The sequence below is a fragment of the Thamnophis sirtalis genome, unplaced genomic scaffold (genome assembly GCF_051295495.1).
Source record: "Thamnophis sirtalis isolate CommonGarterSnake01/CBP01778 unplaced genomic scaffold, rThaSir2_p1.2 scaffold_9, whole genome shotgun sequence".
NCBI lineage: Eukaryota > Metazoa > Chordata > Lepidosauria > Squamata > Natricidae > Thamnophis > Thamnophis sirtalis.
The window spans coordinates 82,337,732-82,359,684 of NW_028261389.1; positions in this window are offsets into that span (position 1 = coordinate 82,337,732).

A 21,953-nucleotide genomic window follows, 5' to 3' on the forward strand; every position below is an offset into this window, starting at 1 on the left:
CACAGATGGAGTGGCAAAGTCCAATTAGTTCGTTCTTTGTGAATAATGCCCTGTATAAAATAATGAAAGGCGTTTTATCCGAGGCCATTTTAGCCTTTTCCAAGCTGAGGGCCCCTTCCGAAGGGCTGCAGGAAACCTGCTTCGCTGTGAAGTTTCTGGAGACCCCCTGCCTTCCCTCTGAGTCTCCAGAGTGTTAAAATGCTCGTTTCATTCACGGCCCTCAGATTAATCTCCCTTTGTAGACTCGTCTCCCGGGGAAGGAACGCAGAAACCGATGGCTCTCTGGGAGAATAAATGTCGCTGTCCCTTTAATTCTGCAAGCCAAACTCGGTTTTATTGGGCTCATGAAAAATAGATTGCAATATAAGGTGGAAGCAGCGGCATTGGAGACGGCCTGGCCTCTCTCCTATGAAATGTTGGGAAAGAGTAGGAAAAAGGCAGGCTTTGTGTGCCAGAGGAGAACAGAGGAAAAGCCTGATTATTTACACCCAGAACAAGGAGAAGAGCAATAAAATGACAATTTCTGAGAAGTCATTTCATCGTTCTTTCCCTCGTCTGCCCACGTCCGCCTGTCTCCAGCCAAGACGGTCCTGATCTTTCTTTGGCTAAGGCTTGCTGATGTGGTCGATCCATCTTGTTTCAGATCTCTTCCGTGGACGCTTTTGATCGAGTGGGATCCATTCTGTGACTGCCTTGGTCCACCTGCCCTCAGCCCTTCTTGTTACGCAACCAGCCCATTCCCATCTCAATTCTTGATGGCATCGTATATTCCTATTTGTTCTCGGATCCACGTGCAAATCTTCCTCTCTTGTCCCTTTCCGTGGCTCTTTGGGAGCCTCGTAGCTTTTGAATCGATTGTGAGGTTGGGGTCCGTGTTTCACCAGCATCTCTTAGAGCAGGTAGCACCCTCGGATCGGAAGCGTTTCCCTGCATAGGGCATAGCGGGAGGGAGGTTATTCTTAAAAATTACACCGCTTGTCAACTATCTCCCAACCACGCTTAATATGCCATTCAATTCCCTTTGTTGTATCACCTTCCTTTGAGATCCGATGGCCAAGTTATATGTAGTGGTCTACTACATCACGTTCTTCCCCCGATATGAATTTTATTTCTTTCTTTGGTGAATTTATTAAACAAAATTAATTCATTGACACTTTTGTACCATCCTGCAGACACTATTTCAAGAAATCATTCTATGACAGATTTTTTTTTATTGAAGCTTGCCAGCATGATTGAATCTCTGTGTAAATTATTTGTTTCTTGCTTTCAAGGCTCCATGGCATCACTATTATTTATTTCCTTTGCCAGTATCAGGAGGAACAAATAGTTCAGCCTATTCTCCAGCCTCTGACCACAAGAAGTTCCCAATAAGCTCACATTTCCTAAAATTGCATTCCCTTCATGCCACAAAGACTCAGACTGCACGTGCGCATCTGAGACAAAAGACAGATCCTTACAGGCATAAACATAGCTGAGAAGCTGATTTTGAGCGATTCTTGCAACTCCTTGTTGTGTTTCTGCAGTACTTTGTGGACATAGACTTCACAAATGTTTCAATTACTTCCTCTGATGGGGGCTCAAAATTAACTTGAGTTTTCGTATGGCTCCAGCTAGAGGTTTCAGATTTGAACACAGCACACTCAAGGCTGCACAAACACATAGGCTCTGGATTTATTTTCAAGGGATTATATGCTCTCTCTATGGCTGGATGGTGATGGAGACGCTTCCTCCTTTGGGTTCCCTACCTGTTTCCTGCCCACAAACTGCTAACTGGCTGGGTTTCTTCTTCTGTATTTCCCACCTTCATCCATGGTCACCCTGACAAATTTGTTTTGAGTATCTCGTGCCAAGAGGCAGCTAGACGTAGCGGTTAAAAGGCTCTGTCCTAGAAACCAGGAGATGGTGAGTTCTAGTCCTGTCTAGGGCACAAAGCTATCTGGGTGACACCAGGTCAGTCCCCCTCTGAAGAACCCTTGGAGGAAACAGGGAAGACCTGATAGAGGCATCAGAAGCATCAGAAGGAGGCTGCAAATAGATGGGAGTTTTGAAAGCTTCAAAATTATTACAGAATCAAGTAAAAAAAAATACTTCTGTCAAATATATCAAGCGAGTTTAGGAGGGACTTCCTTGATATCTCAAAATATTGGATTTATCATTGGATTGGATTGAATACTCCAAATTTACAAATAAATCACCCTGGTTAGAACTACCTTAACTCTTAGAGGCCACCTTAATCGATCTTGGTTAGGACTTGAATTATTAAGTTTCTGCAAGTCTTAGATGGTGAAGCGAACAGTAGATGGTCTATGTGGAGTAAAACGAAATGCCTCATTCCCACAACTACCTTCTTCTTCTGAGAGGTGTTTCAGCAACTCTCAGTCCCAGGGGCAAGTATGATTCGTGGCCCATGTTTAAGGGATGCCTGATGGCTTCATTATGAGAGATCAGGTTACACTCTGCCCATGATACGAACCGGTTGTGTAATTGCAGACCAAACAGTAATTATACATGCTTTCCTGGGGAAGAAATCTGATTTAGTGCACTAACAAATGTTGAGGAGGAATGTTGAACCCTCTTCTGTGGAGACTTCAGCTGGGCTTTCTTTGTCTCTCTATATCTTCCATGGTTGTTCAGGCACAATCGCGTCTTGTTTTCCTACCTTCCTTGGATCTGGCAGATAATGGGATTCCAAGGGAGCCTCTGAATGTCTTTTATAACCGTAACTAATGTCGGATCTGAGTCCTACCTAATAGAAATGTTGAAGAACAGCATGCTCATCGTCTCTGCTTGCCAGCTGTGACTAATTGTAACAGGCCAAGTCAGATCAGCCTCGTTGATCTCTTTCCCAAAGATTTGTCTCACGTGAGCGGCCATCCCGGGGACAGATCACATCCCCCAATGCGAGTCAAAAGGGCATGTCAAGGTTTAACAACCAGGGTACGTACCCCGTGATTTCACTTGTGGCCACCAAGATTCAACACACTGATATTTTCTAAACTCCAAAAATGACTGTAGGAACATAAATGTACCATCTCTTTTAATAAGGATCTCTCTGAAACAGTGGTGAGATTCAATTTTTTTTTTAACTAGCGGTTCTGTGGGAGTGGATTTGTGGGCGTGGCAGGGAAAGGATACTGCAAAATCCCCATTTCCCCCCCCCCACTCTCAAAATTTCCACTACCAGTTCTCCAGAACCTGTCAGAACTGGATGAATATCACCTCTGATCTGAAGGAGTTGGGTGAACATGAAAAAAGATGTGGCTGCTTTCATGAGTTGACTCATTAACCTACCTTTGTCCTTAATTCCTTAAGACTCCAATGGGTTTTTTTTCCCCCAGATCAGAAACTCCAGAAAAATCCTGACAATCAGCATAGCTCTGCCAAATCCAGAAAGAGATCCTTGGAAGACCCCCCGAGACCTCACATGCACACAGCGCCCCTCTGCTCTTTATTAAAACAAACACAACTTTTTTAAGGCTCCCGAACATTAACTTTCATGTTCTGAAACCCTGAAACAGCTGTCCTTTTTTTCAACTTGCCCAGAAATCTGAAGAAAGTGGGGCTCCTCTAATGAATACCAGAGAGGTTGTGTACTTGCAGTGGTGTGAGGTCTAAAGTACTTCCTCCAAGTCATTTTTAAGCATGTGTAGCTCTACCAGTCTGTGTAAATACCCTGCCACTACCCTGTTCCCTGTCCCATGATCCTCCAGCCTTTAAAAATAAACCATACGCTCATACGCACACACACTCACACAGAGACCGATTGTCTGCTCTGTCCAAAAAGGAGATCAGGTTGGTTTGGCATGACTTGTTCTTGATAAATTCAAGCTGGCGGCAGCCGAACGACACATTTTCTCCCCCAAATGTTTACAGTCCAAGTGTTTAATAATCTGTTGTTCTTTTGCTCAGTATTGATGGCAAACTGACCAGTCTGTGGTTAGGTGTCTTTTCCTTTTTACAAAAGTTGAGCAATCTTTGCTCTTTACCAGCCCCTGACATTATTCCCACCCTCCGTGATTGCTCAAAAATGACAGAAAGTTGCATTTTCTAGGCTGCTAGATGATGGCTGTGACTTGCAATACTAATCTTTGGGGAAATGATGACAAACTCCAAGGCCCAATGTCAGGATTCATCCTTCTTTTATCACAGGGAGATACACAGCACATGAAGTTAACCAAAGTAAGGTTAGATTACAAGACAGAATGATCCCATCGAATCTTTCACTAACAAACAGATGGTTTCCTCTACTATTCCGCACTTAAGTCCAATCACTCTCATATTGCTACCATCACTTCACCTGACTTGTCTTTATGATGATGAACCCTTGAATTTTATTAGCCTTTTTATGGATCGGTTATCAGAGAAGCCAGGAGTTCTTTTTCCTTGAGTCCATCTAATAGATGGCATTTGTTCCCTTGGAGAAATACTCTTGTTCTTGTTGCTTTTAAACAGGACTCTAATATTTGGGGATTTTGACAGATTGTCTGCTGAACAAACAAGGAGTTTTCCCAAGAAAGATGCACACAGAGAGGGGACCACACTGGACAAATGTGTGTGTTGACCATCCAAGTGCCCAGAATTATAAGCCGGACTGAAAACTTTCCAGAAGAAGCAACCCCCTTCCACATCATGGTCTAGATAATCCCACCCCAGAAGCCAAACTTAATTCCTGGGCCTTCCCCTTCCAATAAGTGCAGCCCGGAGACCTTAAAGATAGAAACACTCCAACTGCAATCAAGGTTTGCTCCACTTGCATTAATTAAGAGACTAAGAGGAGCAGAGCTTCACCCGCTGGGAAGAAAAAAAAATCAGGGGAAATGCAGTGCAATTACAAAGCGGCTTAAGGCTAAAAACGAAAAGGCTCACGTTGAGACTAAAGAGGAAGAGAGACGGCAGACATTCCCAGCCAGGCCTGGCCCATCTTGCCTCCCTCCACGGGGGCTTTTTATAGAGGCTCAGGGCAGAGACCTCGGTCGCCCAGGCCTGCTGGGCAAAGGGTGGGAATCTGTCCGTCTACTTTTTTTATTGGCGTCTCTGAGTCTTTCCTGTGATTCTTGAAGGAGTTTTTCCAAATCCTTGAAAGTTGAAGGGATTTGAAGAGAAGGCAACTTGCCTCTGTTTCATACAGTCCCTTCTTGTCAATCACATAGAAAGGACCACACGTAGACACAGAATTGGCCTTCGCTACTACAGCACTTGTTAATTAATAGCTTTTATTATATATCCATCTGCTGATAAGGAGGAGACCTGTGGCTTGATGGCTAAGACGTTTGCCTAAGATGCAATACAGCACAGGTTCGAATCCCAGCAAGGGTATGGCTAGCTGATGAGAGCTAAATAGCTTGAAATAGATCTATACTAGTCTCCCTTTATTTATTTATCAGCACAAATAAAACACACACACACACACACACATATGTGTGTGTGTGTGTGTATATATATATATATATATATATATATATATATATATATATATATATATATATATATATATATATATATATATATATATATATATATATATATATATATATATTGCTACAAGCATTGCTACTTCCAACAATAAGCTAGAAATCTGGATGGACGCCAAGAAGTACATTTGGTAGAGTTGGAAGCAGAGTGATTTTTTTTAAGCACAGACATACTTTTTTTCCCTTTTATATTCCCAGTTTCTGGTCAAAAGGGTTATGCTACATTTTTTAAAAATTACCAATGTGTTTAACAGAGACAAAAATATATGAGGGGTCTCCATACAGAAGGCAATGGGGCTTTCTGATAAGACTGCAAGACATTTGAAAGAGGCGGCGGCTACTAGAGTTAGCATGAATGGGACATCTCTCTCTAAAAGTTGTGTCCTTGCAAGGCTTTGCAAAAGCTCCCCTCTGTTTCCTAAGCATGCAGGGTGTGCACCAATGACACCTCCATGTGACGAAGATAGCGAAGAGCTGCCAGTCCCTGAACTTTGCTAAATTCATGGATGTTTCAATAATTTAGAGATTTTACTTAAGCTCATTGCGGTCATTAAGCAGAACAAGAGAATTGGCATTCAAGTATTCAAAATATCCATAGCTCAAGGGACAACGGCAGAAAGACAATGTTTAGTCAGATAGGCTAAAAGGCTTCTTCAGATTAAGCCTATAGAAGACGAAGGAATTAAGATCTGGACAATACAAAGAAATGGCCCAGGCTCATTCGGCCCACAAATGCCTCCATTTGATCGAGCACATAAATCACGCTGTGACATCCCTTCACGCATTTTGTGGTTTATCCCCCAGGTATTTTTGTTTTCAAATTCCCCGGCTAACCGACAGACGAGAGGTGTCCTGTTAGTTTGCTCGCATCTGCTTAGCTTGGAGATCTGTTACATTTAAGCTGATCCCAGCGGGGGGGAGGGGAGAAATAAAAACCTCAGGATGGCGATTATGACTGAGAATCAAAGCCCCGATTCCTTTTACTTATGTTCAAAAGTCAACTAATGCCTTTCTCCAGCCCTTCGCCGGTTGAAAACAACTTTCCACCTCCTGTTCGTTTCTGAAACTAAAAACTTAATTTGGAGACTGCTTCTATAGTTCTGAGACAGGACCTTGCTAACAATGGGAGAATTTTGCAAAATATGCATGTCAATTTTCACTACGCGAAGGTCGCCCAGCAGGGTAATAAGTGCAGCGAAGAATCAGAAAGAATCAGCAACTCCAGGTATCTGCGAGGCCTCTCTAATCCGGCATGCAGGTCAACGCTGTCCAGCATTATTAGCAAAATATTGTCAGGATCATTCAAACGTCAAAATCAGAACCACGTCAGATTACTGTGAAAAATTATTTCAACCTTTAATTGTGCTCAGGTGAAGACAGACAGCCGACAAACCTTCTGGCCTTCGTTTGAACACATCTGGTGTGGGTCAAAATTAATGACTGAATCTGGAATATCTGAGTGTAACGCTCTACTCCCACGAAGTTCATTATGCTGAGTAGACCAACCTTGCAAGCAATCCAGCATTCTGTCTCTGTGTCCTCTGGTTCGTGGTGTAGGCAGGTCAACACTCACAGCGATTTGGATGAGCACTTTAGAATTAGAATAGAATAGTGCTGGAAGGGTCCTTAGAGGTCTTCTAGTCCACCCATCTGCTCAAGCAGGAGAAACTACACCATTTCAGACAAGTGCCTTTCCGGTCTCTACTTAAAAGCCTCCAGTGATGGAGCCCTCACGATTTCTGAATGGCAACTTCTGTTCCACTGGTTAATTATCCTGACTGTTAGGAAGTTTCTCCTTAATTCCGAGTTGCTTCTCTCCTTGATCTGTTTCCATCCGTTACTTCTTGTCCTCCCATCCGGTGCTTTGGAGAATACGTAGGTTGACCCTCTCTTCTCTGTGGCAGACTCTCAAATATTGGAATCTGTTATCATGTCACCCTTAATTCTTCTTTTCTCTAGACTCCAGGAACAGCGATAGGAACGCTAGAGATGAATTTGCAAAACTTTTAGTGCTAAATCAGGCACTAGAATTGCTGTGTTGTTTACCCTTGAATCCCAGAAGAGGCCCTTAGAGCCATTCTAACAAGAGCCAAGAAACAGTAAGTTTTAATATGACAGATTTTTTTATATTTTTTTTTAATAATATAAGGGCCATCCACTAAGTATAAATCAATCAAATTTAATCCACTCCATGATGGAAAGTGACACCGTGCGTATCGTTTAAAGGTGAAATACAACACTTGGCGCATGCAAAGCTCTGTGACACTTGGCTAAAAATCAGGATTGGCTGAATCAGACTAAACATGCCAGAATCCACCAGAGTTGGCAGAGTCCTACAGCAGATACAAGACCAGCAAATTCATTGTGGCATAAATTCTCATGCAACAAACCCCGCTTTGTTCTCAATAGAAAATTGAAAATATGGAAAACCTATTTCTTCCATTCCTCGTCAGCTTCGCTCTCTAATTCGCTCCTTTGCTTCAAAATGTTCCAGTTTATTGTCTTCTGCTCAGTGAGTCCAACTGTTGAAATGCTCCCCCTTCCCCCCCCCCCATAATGCTCTTCAAACCCTCCATGGAGATTCTCAGCCATTCAGGTCCTGGTGGTCCCAAGGGGGCTTTTTCATTGCTTTCCCTTGGAGACGTTTGGCTTCTCATCCAAGAAGCTTCTTCATTTCAGAACTGAAGAAGCTTCTTGGATGAGAAACGAAACGTCTTCAAAGAAAAAGAAAGTCCACCTGCCTCTTGGGGAAAAAAGGCATCTTCGGGCTCTTCAAACCCCTGAATTCCTTTAAAACCTATGAGTGGCCTGAGAAGGGCCTGATTTTCGCATCATCTGGGAATTTAAGGAGCAGCTTCTAAGCTCCTGGCCTACTGTAGCCATTCATTAGAATGATGAACTGGAGGGGCCAAGGACAAATAGTGACCTTACTTTATCTTCCTCTCGTTCTGACACTCAGTCATTAATAATAATTAATCTCTTTGCCATGCAGCTCTTCATGGCAGCCCCTTGACAATAATTGTCACTTTGTTCTTTCATTTCCGAACCAGATTTTTCTTAAGGGTTTCGCCATGTGTTTCCTGCTTCAGCCTCGGTCCTGACCAATAGTACAATCTGATGGGTTTACTTATTTTTCCCATTCACGAACCTCCCGTCTCCCACAAAGGCTATGCCCTTATTGTTTATTACATGGCAGCCTTGCCGATTCAGAAAGCCCCGGAGGAGCAGCTATGCAGCTCAGTCCGAGATAGGGATTAAATAGGAGATTGGTAGGGAAACTGGCCTGGGATGCCTGAGGCGGTCAGAATCTGGAGAGAGGGGAAGAGAAGGGTGTGATGGAATCTTTCCAGGACAGAGAGCTTTGGGCCTGTGTGCCTGATGATTGCAGAGAAATGCCATCGTTCACTCCCAGTAAATTTAGACTCTCCTGCTCAGAGGTGCTCCACTATTTGGGGGTTCTGCTAGACTCCTGATTCCTGCTCAATGGCCCAGTGGCTGTGCCCAAATGGGATCGAAGGGCCGTTTCTCTGGGATGGCGCCTGGGATCCTGCCTTGGGCAGGAGGTTGGACTAGAAGACCTCCAAGGTCTCTTCCAACGCTATGATTCTTCTCCTGCAGAGGCTGGCAGCTCAGTCTCTGCTGGACCGTAGGAGGTTTCAGGACCCACCTCAGGGGACGGTTGCTGCTGGCCTTGCTGACGGTTCGCTTCACACGCGTGCCAGACACACGCTGCGTATGTGTGCACAGTTGAGTATAAATTGAAATATTACTTCAATAGTTCATGAAAGTATTAGTAAAAAACATGCCAGCAATGGCATCACCGACTGGGGAACCGGTTCAGGGGCGTGGACAGCCTGGCTTGCTGCCGGTTCGGCCGACCAAGGCCAAAAGATCACAAATGGTTCGCCCGATTTCTCTGACCAGTGTGTGTCTGTGTGTGTGTGTGTGTGTGTGTGTGTGTGTGTGTGTGTGTGATTGTTTTCCTTTTTCAAAGAAATGGATGCTTTGACCTCACCGTGTGCTTCTTAGCTGCCCTCGGGATTAGGCAGCAGAGAGATGAGATGAACGGATGGATCGATAACTACGAGACTCGTTAAGTGAGCAGAGACACAGTTTAATCCTTGTGGCCTGTTTATCCAGGCCCTGGGAGGGGCCTCCTGCAGTGAGGAAACTGAGATGAATGGCTGGAGGCTCCAGGGCCATTCATGCTCGCTTCAGTCAGTGACGAAGGACAAGGGACAAAGCGGAGCACTGCTTCTTTCCCTCTTGACTTTCATCTGGCAGGGCGAATAAGAACGGGGGGGGGGCATGGCAGCCCAGGCATGTCAGGATGCTCTCGTTGGGCAGCAAAGCATCCAGGGAGTCCCCGAGGGCTTTCCAGTTGACTTGAGATGGGACCAAAGGGTTGGAAGAGGAATGCTGATGCCGTTGGGACTTTGAATGGTTGTAACTCAAGGGCTACCTATACAATCTCATTTTGAAATGTAGTTGGAAGGCTCAGCTCCTCCTGAGTGATTCTTCCCTCCTTCACATGTGGCAGAAACTCAGACCGCCTGTTAACAAGGATGCAAATGGCCCATTTCTGAATAATTTGGAGACAGCATGAATTCTCTCTCCCTCGTTGAAACTTTCCTTACCTCACAACATTTTAACTTGCCTCCAGAATTTGTGGTACTCAAACACTTTTTTTTAAAAGACATTGGAGAACCATTTGCTGGAAATGGTAAAGGGTTTCCTGCCTGAGTAGGGGGTTGGACTAGAAGACCTCCAAGGTCCCTTCCAGCTCTGTTATTCATTCAAGGCATTGGCGTAGAAAAATCTAGTGCCCTCAAGTCCGCATCGCTAGAGTTCCAGCGTCCCTTGGCCAGCCCCGTCCATCATTCCGACATGATGTCTGCTTGTTTCTCCGCTTTCACCCACCCGTCACGTCAGACTTGGTCCCCGCCGAGCATGCTCAGATCTCACTGGGGCTTTGTCAGGTGGTGGCCAGGCTCCCCTTAGGGCTGGGTTTATTTGGTTGATTAAGTTACGTCTACAAAGGAAGCTTCCCCGAGGGCAGGTTGGCACGCGAGAGACTGAAAATAAATCCACCGGCATAGGGAACCATTGTACGAACCTGTAGTGAATTTGCATCTGGAATTCAGAATGCCGCTTGAATTGCTCCAGATGAGGAAGGGTTTAGCAGGGCTGGGGAAAGCGCATAAGGGCCCTTTGTGCCTTGTGGCCCCCTGAAGACCTCTAGAAAGTTTGAAGCTGCTCTCCTTCCAAATCCATCAAGATTTTTGCATGAAGTTTCCTAACCGTTTCAAGCCATCTCCCCCAACCTCCGAAGACAGAAGGCCATTTGTTCTCAGCCCACCTCTTCTTGTGGCAGAAATGAAGAAATTGCACGGATGCTTTTAGTTATGGTTACAAAATTACATGGACTGGTTTCTTTGCGTGCTTAATGTCCCGATCAGAAAAAGTCTACCAGTCGCCTTTCTGCCTTCCTGTTCAAAGGTACAGAAATGTTGAAACGCTGGACTGCAGCCTTTGGGCACTTTTGAAAATCACAGTGATATAATTAAGATTATTGACAAAAGGGTGTATTTGGTCTGCCAGAAATTGCAAGGAGAAATGTGTGGATATTATTCTAGTGCCATCTTGACTACGAACTCCAAGAAGTTATTAGGAATGCAGAGAACTCATAAAATTCTTTCTGTGTATCCCTGAGGTTGATAGCCTGCAGTTTTCATTCTATATTAAAGGACGGAAGTGGTGAATTGAAAACTCCCAAAGATTGACGCATAATGTTTATGATAGGAGCATCTTGCAGGAAGCCCACTTATGTCGCTTCCACACTGAGTCTGAAGTGCTCAATGAGCTCTCATTGTAAGGTGCTTTTGATCCCCACACACTACTCACTCACGAGGGGGTGAAAATCCTACACAAATTTAATTTGTGCTCTGGGTGTGGATTAAATGATGCCTGTTTTACTAACCTCTATTAGTCCATCAGGGAATTAACTGATGGGATTGAAGCAGACCTTAAATCCAAGGCGATTCTTTTCGGAGTCAGACGGGTAGAGCTTTCTAACCACATGAGAAGATGCAAATTTTTAAGGATTTCTTTGGCAGACGGGGGCCTCCCCATCACCCCTCTTCCCCTTGAATTTGGTTGTCACACAGCCCCATTAAAGAGCACGAGGAAACAGTCAAAAAGACCTTGACTTGTGAGTGTTGATAGGGAAACAAATTCAATATCCAGAGCAGGCCCCTTTCTTAACGACTAAAATTAAATTAGCCTTGTAAAAACTGCCCAGTTCACCAAACAGTCACCTCTGGCTTAGAGGGTGAAGCCCAGAGTTCACCCAATAGCATAAAACAATACTTTAAAGATAACTTTGAAAGTCTTGGATAACTCAAAGTAATACTTTTGGAAAATGAAAAATTGTTCCGAGGTCATTTGACCCTTTGGGCTCACGGTACAGTCGCCACTTATTTCGGCAGGGGTTCAAATGTTTTGGAACCTGAATGGGAGACTGAAGCTGACTGGGGAGCAGAAAGGAAAATAAACTCGGCCTTATCCCATTTCCTGAACATTCTCATTATCCCTGACCCCCTCGGCCTTCCATCCATGGACTTGGTTTGGAGAGTTACATAGCCCTGGTAGGGAAACGCGTTTTTTTCCCTTTGGCCCGACAGCCAGTTTATTTCTCCCGTAACCCCTCAGGGGTTACAGGCCCTTTAGAGTCCCCAAAAGCAATTGTGGGTGGAATCAAAGAAGCCTTTGGATTCTGGAGGTGTAAAACTCTGAAAAAGAAATAAACAGAACTAACTTTTCATAGGCTTGTGTAAAGAGCCGTCTAAATGTATGACACTCCTGACCACAAACTTGTGTCCTGCCAGATCCTATAGATAAGCTCCTGCAGAGTCTGGCTGGCTGAGATCTGAAGAAGCAGGTATTGAGAGGTGCAATTTTCCCAGGACTGCTTAGCCATCAAAGATGGTTTGCTCTTTTGAGGGATATTTTTTTCTTGTCACCTAATTTCATTTATCAGCCATAAACACTGGGAGATATTAATGCAAAAATTTTAAAAACACCTTACCTTGAAAAGCTAAAGGATGGAGTATTGATACTGAAAGGTATTTTCCATTACTCCTCAGCCATTTTTCTAACATCGATCTCTAAATATTTATCTTAAAATGTAATAAATGGAGTGTGCAACTTTTTCCCTTTCTGTTTCTCTTTCCTCCTCCTCCTGGCTTTTTCTCCCTTCTGCATTTCATTTCTACCAGCATACTGGTGCCTGCTGGGAGCACGAGGTTCTGTTCCAGTATGGTGCTGCGCAGGGCCCACCCGCCTGCCCTCCTTACCTGTAGCTGATCGGGGCTTTCGCGCACGGAGCATACGGCGCCTGCGCAACGCTCCACCACGCAGCTGGAGCTTCACGGGTGGTAAGTACGCCTGCGCGCGCTCTGCACACGTCCATGTGGTGAACACCAGGCCCTGGTGCAGCATACCAGTTGCAACAGGATCCAGATCCCACCACTGATTTCTACGTACCAAAGATGAGATATATTTATTATCTTTTATTATCATTATTTCTTTTATTCATTAAACATGAAACTCAGCCAACTGAACATTCAAAAATGCACTTCAAATACCAGGGACTGGTGCTAAATGGTTGATAGGGTTTGCTGCCAGCGTCCTGGGTATCAAGCAAGGACCTTCTTCAAATATAAGGTGTTCCGAGTAGCTCAGTTTTTTGCGGTTCCACTGGTGTGATTGCAGGAAGCTGCCATTTGTGGATGTACCTTGTAAAATTCTTGGACATGGTGCCAAGTGCCCCGATGAGAATGGGCGTCACTGTTACATGCTTCATCAATGGCCAGGTCACGATATTTCATTATTTTTTCCAGTTCTTTTTCTTCGACTCTGGCATCTCCAGGAACAGCGATATCAATAAACTGTACACTTCGGCCCTCCACAACCGCGATATCCGGTGTGTTGTGCTCCAAATGACGATCCATGTGTATTTGAAAGTCCCACAAGATCTTCTCCTCCTCCTCCTCCTCCTCCTCCTCCTCCTCCTCCTTCTTCTCCTTCATCCTTATTATTTACTTAATAGTATAAAGTGGAAGAGGAAGGTTGGTGCAGCATGAAAGGCCCTGGGATAGGAGAGCAGGAGACGGAGTTCTTCTCCTGCCTGAGACATGCAGCCCCCCTGATCTTGTGCCAGTTATTCTCTTTCAGCCCCAGAAAGGAGGCAATGGCCAACCACTTCCAAAACAAACTTGCCAAGAAAACCGGAAGGACTCGTGCTCTTCATTGTCATGATTCGAAGAGAAGCTCCAGGTCTTCCTATTTTTAGCACGAGGCTAGAATTCAACGGTACATGAAAAAGAGGGCAATGCCACTGATGCCAAGAATTGTGGCTAGTCTGCTGACATTTGGACCTTGGTTAATTGCATGGCTGAGCTCAACGCCCTCCAGGCCACCAGAAATCAATCAAACCAATAAAACCGCCGTTTTTATCATCCTGATTGGAGAAATCCCTCACTCAGAAGGATAAACAGGTGCCAAACACTGGATTAATTTGGGTGCCAAGCAAAGATCTAGCATTTATCCAAGCTTTTGAGTTTGAGTTACCATTTCTTGAAATTCTTCTACATGAAGATTTTACGCTCCACCGCCTAAGTCTACAATCAGGCGGTTTTTAAGAAGAAGCTGGACGGCCACTTGTTTCAAATGGTGGATGGTCTCCTGCTTGAGCAGGGGGATGGACTAAAAGACCTCCAAGGTCCCTCCCAGCTCTATTCTGATTGATTGCTTGGGTTTGGCATTTTTATGTTTTGTTTTATTTGGCCTGGTTCCGTTTATCAGTATTGTAATATACAATAAGAACCTGCATTTGAAGAAAAACATCTAAATGTTCTCCAGATTCTGGACATTCTGTTTGTGTTCTCATTATGTAGACATTAAATTATGAATAGGCATGTTTAACCAAGAAACAGAAATATTCCCGACCTCCTGGATAAATTGAATTTAAATATTTTGTAACTAGAGATCGTCAATGGGGAATAAACTAATTACAGTGGTTACTATGCCCAATAGTTCCTTTTGTAGTTCTTCCTAACAACCTGGACCAGGGACGGAACCGATAAGAAGGGAACATTTTGAGCCAATCCGTTTTTTCTTTTCGTCGTTTTTGATCTGAACTTGATGCTGGAGGATTCCTCACCAGGAACGTGTTTGAAGTTCATTCTCCTGCTAATTCCAATCACAATGGAAAAGGCTTGAAATACGCCAGGCCTGGTTGGTTTATATCCTATATACAAGCCAATTTTCTTCATGTCAAAACTCTGTGAACGAGCCGGGAAGAACTCGCAGCCCTGCAATTTTTCATTTGTGGTCGGTTCCACAGCTGCCAGATGGTAGAAGCAAGAAGCGGTTTAGCCAAGGGCGAAAGGGACATTCTTTGCTCCCAGATAGTCCACATTTTTCAAGTAGGCCTTTAAAACACCAGCAGCACTAAACAACATACACAACTAGGGCAGAAGTTTATGACACGTTCAAGCTGCCTCCTTTTGCATAATTCGAGTGCTTTTTATGTTGTTGTCTTTTGTTGTCTTTACTTATTTATGTCACACGGGAATGCCACTTTATAAGGCTCTCTAGCAGATGGGGGTATATGGTGGGGTAGCGTGAGAGATTTTCATCCAGCCTGTGGAAATGACAGGATGTTCCATGTCGCACAAGAATATTCCGTCCCCTGACCAGGAGTGGGTTCAGGCTGCCGCTACTGCTGATTCGCTCAGGGACGTCCCGTCCCCTGGCTTGATTCTCGCTGTGAGCACATGCCCAGTGCAACAAAAAATGCTCTGTGCATGTGCAGAAGGAAAAAACAAGATGGCAGTGCCTACAGCAGCGCCGACACAACCGGTTTGGGGGCGTGGCAGGCCTGGGTCGCTACCGGTTCCAGCAACCCAGGCTGCCAATTTACTACCTGTTCGACCCAATTGGTCCAAACTGGTAGGAACCCCCTCTGCCCCCAACCCATCCCTCCCCCCCCCCAACCACCTTGGACCAAGTCTACAGCTTGGAGGAAAACAAGACTGTTTCTTCTCCAAAGTCGTATCTTTCGCACATCTTCTCAACTTCACAATCTGCAATCTGTTACTTCTGTCTAGCAAGCTCTTGTGGAGAGCCCTCATTCTAAGAAAGGGCTTCCAGAGAGAGACCTCCTCACTGCTTCCCTGCTTTTAGGGGAGCTGGGAAGAATCTGGGGAGCCCTCTGGGGCATTGCCCAGTGGCTTCCTTGCGGGGGACCGGGTTGTCTTCTCTGCAATCACTCTCACTCCTGGATGGCGGCCATGTTAGCAGCCCACGACAGCCATCCGTTTGAAGGGGGGGGATAAAGGAGAAGCAATGATGACATTCAGTCCCCCTGGTCCACCACCCAAGATAAGCATCTCACTTCATCGGGGGGGGGGAGGAGTTGTGTTCATTGATGACATTCTCTGCACTTTCGTAAACCTCCCGAGGACAGAGGTGGACACATCTGTAGGCAGAGGTGCTCTGGTTGTTCTGACTTGAGTTCTCTTTTCCATGGATTTGGTCCCACCAGACTAAAATAGGCACAAGGGCTGGAAACACATCATGTAGGCTCCAGTTTTCTGGTGCGTATTACAATTCATCTGTGAACATTTTGAGGTCAACATCTTGCTTTTGATCCCTGCCACAAATGCTCTACAAATTGTCTTCTTTCCCTTTTCATTTTGCCTTCAGCCTTAGTCCCCCACCCACCACCATCCACTCAGCCATGTTTCTGTTTTTTCCTGGTCTTCTTCCTCGGATTTGGCTTCTGATAAGAGGGAATAATGACCTTTTTTTGCTGAATTCAACCGAGATGCTTTTGAACTTTTGGGGGGCACCCGTTGCCCAGTTTTGCAGCGGTTGGCATGCTTCTCCAAATCAGAGAAAGAGAAGAGACCTTGCATTCAGAAAATAGGTTGCACTGGGGACGCTTGGCAGGATGTTGGTGAGGTGGGCAGACTGAAATACCGTATAAACCCAAAGTTGCTCTTGATATTTATTAATTGACAGTCCAACAGGAAGCCAACAAACATTGGGACATAGCCAGTAATTTAAATAATTGAGAGGAAGTGAGTGGCTCAAAGGTATTAGCAATAGCAATAGCAGTTAGACTTGTGTACCGCTTCATAGGGCTTTCAGCCCTCTCTAAGCAGTTTACAGAGTCAGCATATCGCCCCCACAGTCTGGGTCCTCATTTCACCCACCTCGGAAGGATGGAAGGCTGAGTCAATAGCAATAGCAACAGCAGTTAGACTTATATACCGCTTCATAGGGCTTTCAGCCCTCTCTAAGCGGTTTACAGAGTCAGCATATCGCCCCCAACAACAATCCGGGTCCTCATTTCACCCACCTCGGAAGGATGGAAGGCTGAGTCAACCTTGAGCCGGTGAGATTTGAACAGCCGAACTGCAGTCAGCTGAAGTAGCCTGCAGGGCTGCACTCTAACCACTGCGCCACCTCGGCTCTTTATTCAGCTGGCTTTGTGCCTAAGGCAGGACTAGAACTCACCACCTCCTGGTTTCTAGCCAGATGTCTTAACCTCTACACCATACAAACTAATAAATCAATCAATAAATTCACTGCCTAGTTCCTACGGCCTAAGGTTACAGGTAGGAGAGAATTGCCCCTATAAAATATTTGGTGTTGCTTTTTGTTTCTGATTTGAAACTCTGCCCAGATGTCTTATGAATTACCTGCAGCCTCCAATGGCCCTTTTCCAACCTGCCCCTCTGCTGGAACTTAGGCGCATTAAAGCAAATTAAAGCCGCCTTCATTTTGCTGATGAAGCTTGACTTCCAAACTGTAGCAGCGGAGAAGGTTACGAGGGACACCCTGAAAGGATTAAAATGAAAAGTGCCACCTGAAAGGCAGGGAAGATCGATCTCTCTGCCTTCATTAAGTGATGTGGTTGGGGAAGCGGATTTGGCAGTGAGCTCATCCATCAGAATTGGACAGTAATTTGAAAATGGATTAGTCTGGAGCTGCCGTCCCTGTGGCCCCGTGGAGGCCTCACAAACGTCATCCAGAGTTGCAAAGGACCTCAGAATCTGGGGGAGATTCTGGGTGCCACTATCTCCCGGCCACTGACAGCCATGTGCTTCTTCCTGCCTGTCTTCCTCGCTCTTTGGAGCTCCTTTTTATTTATTCCGAGCAAACACCGACCTCACCAGGCCAGTCCAAAGCCATGGAGCCTCGAACTCTCAAATTAATCCCTTTAAAACAGGATTAATTCCAGTCTTGTGCCAATCAATGGAGTTAATGCGTCAATTGCTTGTAAGTATGGAATCCTAGTGTCTCCGTTTATTTTTATTTATTCACTTACCCAGATTGCCTTTCCATTCTGGTAGGAACCAAAGTGGCTAATGAAATTAGAAAAACAGCATGAGAAGTTAACGTCAGAAAGTTAATACCAAAGTTGAACAGATGTGTTTTTGCAGAGGGAGCTGCTGAGAAGAGAGGTCAAATGCAACTCTCCTGGCAATTCCTCTCTCAATAAATAACTCTTCTTACAGCTGTATTAATTGAAATCCAAGCCCAACACTTCGAAACCCTTCCAACTGCAACCTTAGAGGAATGGCAGCGGTAGAGGTTACTCAGAAAGGCAAGCTTTAACCCGTTGGCCATTTACTTTCAAGAAGCCCTCCAGCTACCATGAGTGAGTTTTGCAAACCTCTTTTGCAGGCACTTTAAGAGGAAAAGGAGGGAGAGATCAGTGTAAATGTGTTTACTGCAATTCAGGGGTTGTGCTGGTGATACATAATACATTAACCGAAGAGGTTTCAGCCTAAGCCATTTTTGCAAGATGGATGAAAATGCAAAGACTCTCTTTAGCCCTAGTGCTGCATATACATCATCCTTACCTATCCTACGAAAGCCGATATCCTAAGATAAATTTCAGAGAAAGGGGGAAAGCACAGCGGTGGCAAATGATGACTATCCGACTGGGATTTTAATTAGTGCATCCTGATCGGAGTTCTTTATCTCTGCCCAGTTCAGGTGCAAATGCATTTCATGCCCCAACCATCTCCAGGAGATAAAAGCAGGGCCTTCGGATGAAGAGATGACTGGCGCTAAGTGAGAGCATCTCAGCAGCCGAGGGCCAGGAGTCTCCCACCTGCTCAGGGAAGAACTTATGTTTTATGGAGCCAACTTTGACACGGGATGGAAAAGGAGGGAGTGTCAAATAAAACCATCTTCTTCTCTACCTTCTCAGTAATAGAAGCCCGTACAGGTAGTCCTTGACTTACATCATTCACTTAGTGACGGTTCAAAATTACAACAACGCTGAAAAAATTGGCTTACGACTGTTTTTCACAGTTACGACCTTTGCAGCCTCCCCATAATCATGTGAACAAAATCAGAGGCTTGGCAACCGACTCACATTTATGACGGCCCCAGTGTCCCGGGGTCATGCAATCCCCTTTTGCGACCTTCTGACAAGCAAAGTCACTAAACAAGTGTGTTACACACTTAACAACGACGGCAAGAAAGATCATCAAATGGGGCAAAATTCACTTAGCCAGCGTCTCGCTTAGCAAGATAAATTTTGGGCTGGATTGTGGTCGTGAGTGAAGGACCACCTGCCTTAGGAGATGCCCCTCCTCCCCTCGAACCTTTATTGGGTAATTAATTTATTAGGCAAAAGGCGGTCACATCCCTGGAGCTCAGGTTCAGGTGCCAAGCGCTGCAGAGGCCGCTCCTCCCGGGAGTCCAGAGTTTTAAGCAGCCGCGGAGGAGGCCCAATGCTGGGAAAGGAGATGAAGAAACTCTTCCCTATTCCTTGGAGAAGATTCGGGTCCCATGGAGGGTGAATTGGGGAGATATCCAGCCGCTGCCCAAACGGGTCTATGTAGCACCAGGCAGCAGCCGCATTCCGTGCCTGCCCATCTGTGGCCATCCAGGCCGTTCTGACCTCCAAGTGGACTCTGCTCTGCTGGTGAACACTAAACGCTTTGGGTCTTCGCAGGATCCCTTCAGAGGCAGCCCCCAGAGGTCAAGACCTGGTTAATAAGTAGGACAACACTTTATGGTGATTGCTTTGCAAAGGAGGGTAAGGTGTAATTTCCTGTCTTCAGGTTAACAAGAAGGGAAAAGTGGCAGAAGGCCAGGATCTTCATTAGCCAATCTGATCACCCCTTAGAATTACTAGTGTTGGTGGCAGCAGCTCTTGAGATCTGGGGAGATACCAGCTGAATGTAAAGGGACTTTAGCCTAAGAACAACAACCACAACACCGCTGGCTGTGCCCATTATGGCTTTGCCACCCCCCGGGGGCATCGATACCCTTCAACCTGCAGGATGCTATTGTATAAGCTCCTAGTTCCCCTTCATGACAGGTTGTTTTGTTTAAATTGCCATCTGGGCACTTTCAACAGAGCCCTTTCCCTGTCTAGAAACCTCTCAAGAATTGAATGATCATTATTTTCTTGCACTGGCACATAGAATTAAAGGGACACGGTTCCATCGTGGCTAATAAATTCAATATAATTCCAGCTTCTTCCATCTCCAGCAGCGGAGGGAGCCAAGGTGACCCTCCCTCAGAAGTGCTGATTACTCAGCTCAGCAAAAGTCCAGGGCAATTAGATGCTTTATGGAAAGCCCATGGCATTCTCCACTCACAAACATATAATATATAATAGATGTTCTTTTTTTTCTAGGAATAGGTTGAAGAAGCACATTAGCCTTTCCAGTCCAACGGTCAACGGAACAGCTGCGAAGAGCTCAGTGCCACATTTGTAGAGATGCCACATCTGCTCTGCGCATCTCCCTCTTCTACGAGATCCTTGGGAACAGCAGTAGAGAGGTTGAGAAAAGAATGGCCCACCCAAGTGAAACGTGATGGGGAATTTAAATGAGCCCATCCTGATTTCCAGTGTAGGCAATTGGATGGAAGGGTTAACACCCCTTTTCACATGATGGATATCAGTGGGTACTAAATGGCCCAGGGCAGGGGCTTGGGTTTCATCGAAAAAGGCGGGTAGTTTAAAGGCATTTCTGAAAGGAAGAGACATTTTCCCCTCGCTCCTCAAGTGTGGTATTTAAGGCAGGTTTCGTTACATGGCGATTAAAGGGATTTGCACATATGAGTTGGGTGGCTTTGAAGTGAGTTTGCTATGGCAAAAAGAGGGAGGAACTGGCACAATGGACAGAGTCGGAGGGAGTCCTTCAGGGCATTGTGTTGTCCATTGTATAGTTGTATAGTTGTGCAGGAGTCTAGAGTAACAAGGCTGACCCTGGTTGAAATATGCAGGACCTTGGCCGAAAGGGATGGAGCGTTATAAGCAATCTCCTTCAAAAGGGTTTGGAGTTGATTTCCTGCCCTGATCTATCGATTGGGATCGCATCAGTCTTAAATCTTCTCTCTTCCCAATTTAGAGTGTACAATATAAATTGCAATCTCTCTCTAGCCTTCCCTCTCAAAATAATAATAATAATAACAATAAGAATCTGTAATATAAGACTTAATCTCTCACTGGACCCAGTGGAGATAAAACCATAATATTATTCTCTTTTTTTTAATTTATTCATGAATATTGCAAGAATGGATCTGTGGGAATTACAGAACTTCTGTAAATTAGAAACCTCCAGCAGCACTTATTAATTTACAGCTCCTGGGCACATTGGAAAAAGCTTTTTTTAAAAAAAAAACAAACATCCCAGATATGGTAGAGAATTGAAGAAGGACTCACTGGGGTTATTTCAGCTTAATTGCATAATACCAAATGGATCAAAATGTCCAAGAAAGATCCTGGGAATATAATCTATCCAATCCCAGTTTAGGTTTATTCCCCCCCACCCCCCAAGACCTCTGATGACCAGAGAGGGAAAATTGGTGGTGTGAATTTATTCCAGATAGTTCTTTTTTATTTATTTTTTTAGAGAAAAAATGTGTCCTTAGCTCACGGTGAGCTGATCATCCTGGGCACCAGATGTTTAGGATAGGAAGTGGGGGAAAAAGGTTTTGGGAAGCGGAGCTCTGCCTTCTGGCTTCGGATTTAAGATGCTGCCCCATTTATAATGTAGAATCTTTTAACTTCAGCTGAGTATATTTAATTTCAGTGCATGAAATGTGGTTCTGGGTCATCATGTTCATCTTCTCTGGCCTCACAATCTTCAGTTTTGTTCCTGAAAACTACTAGAGAATCAGCGAATTCTGATGGAATTCCTAGAGAGGATCCATCCAAGGTCCCCGCCTGCCTAGTTTCCACTCTGTTGCAAGCCCAACTTCAGGCCCTAAATTGACCTAAAGAAACTTGGCAGGAAATGTAAGATATTAAAACATTGTTCCTTTAACATTTGCAATCAGTTACCAAGTGCAATCAAGACAACTGGAAAGAATTTGCTTCAGCGGGAGATTAATCTCCCCACCCTTTCTGTTTAAAAAAAAATCAGCAAAAATTAGTAA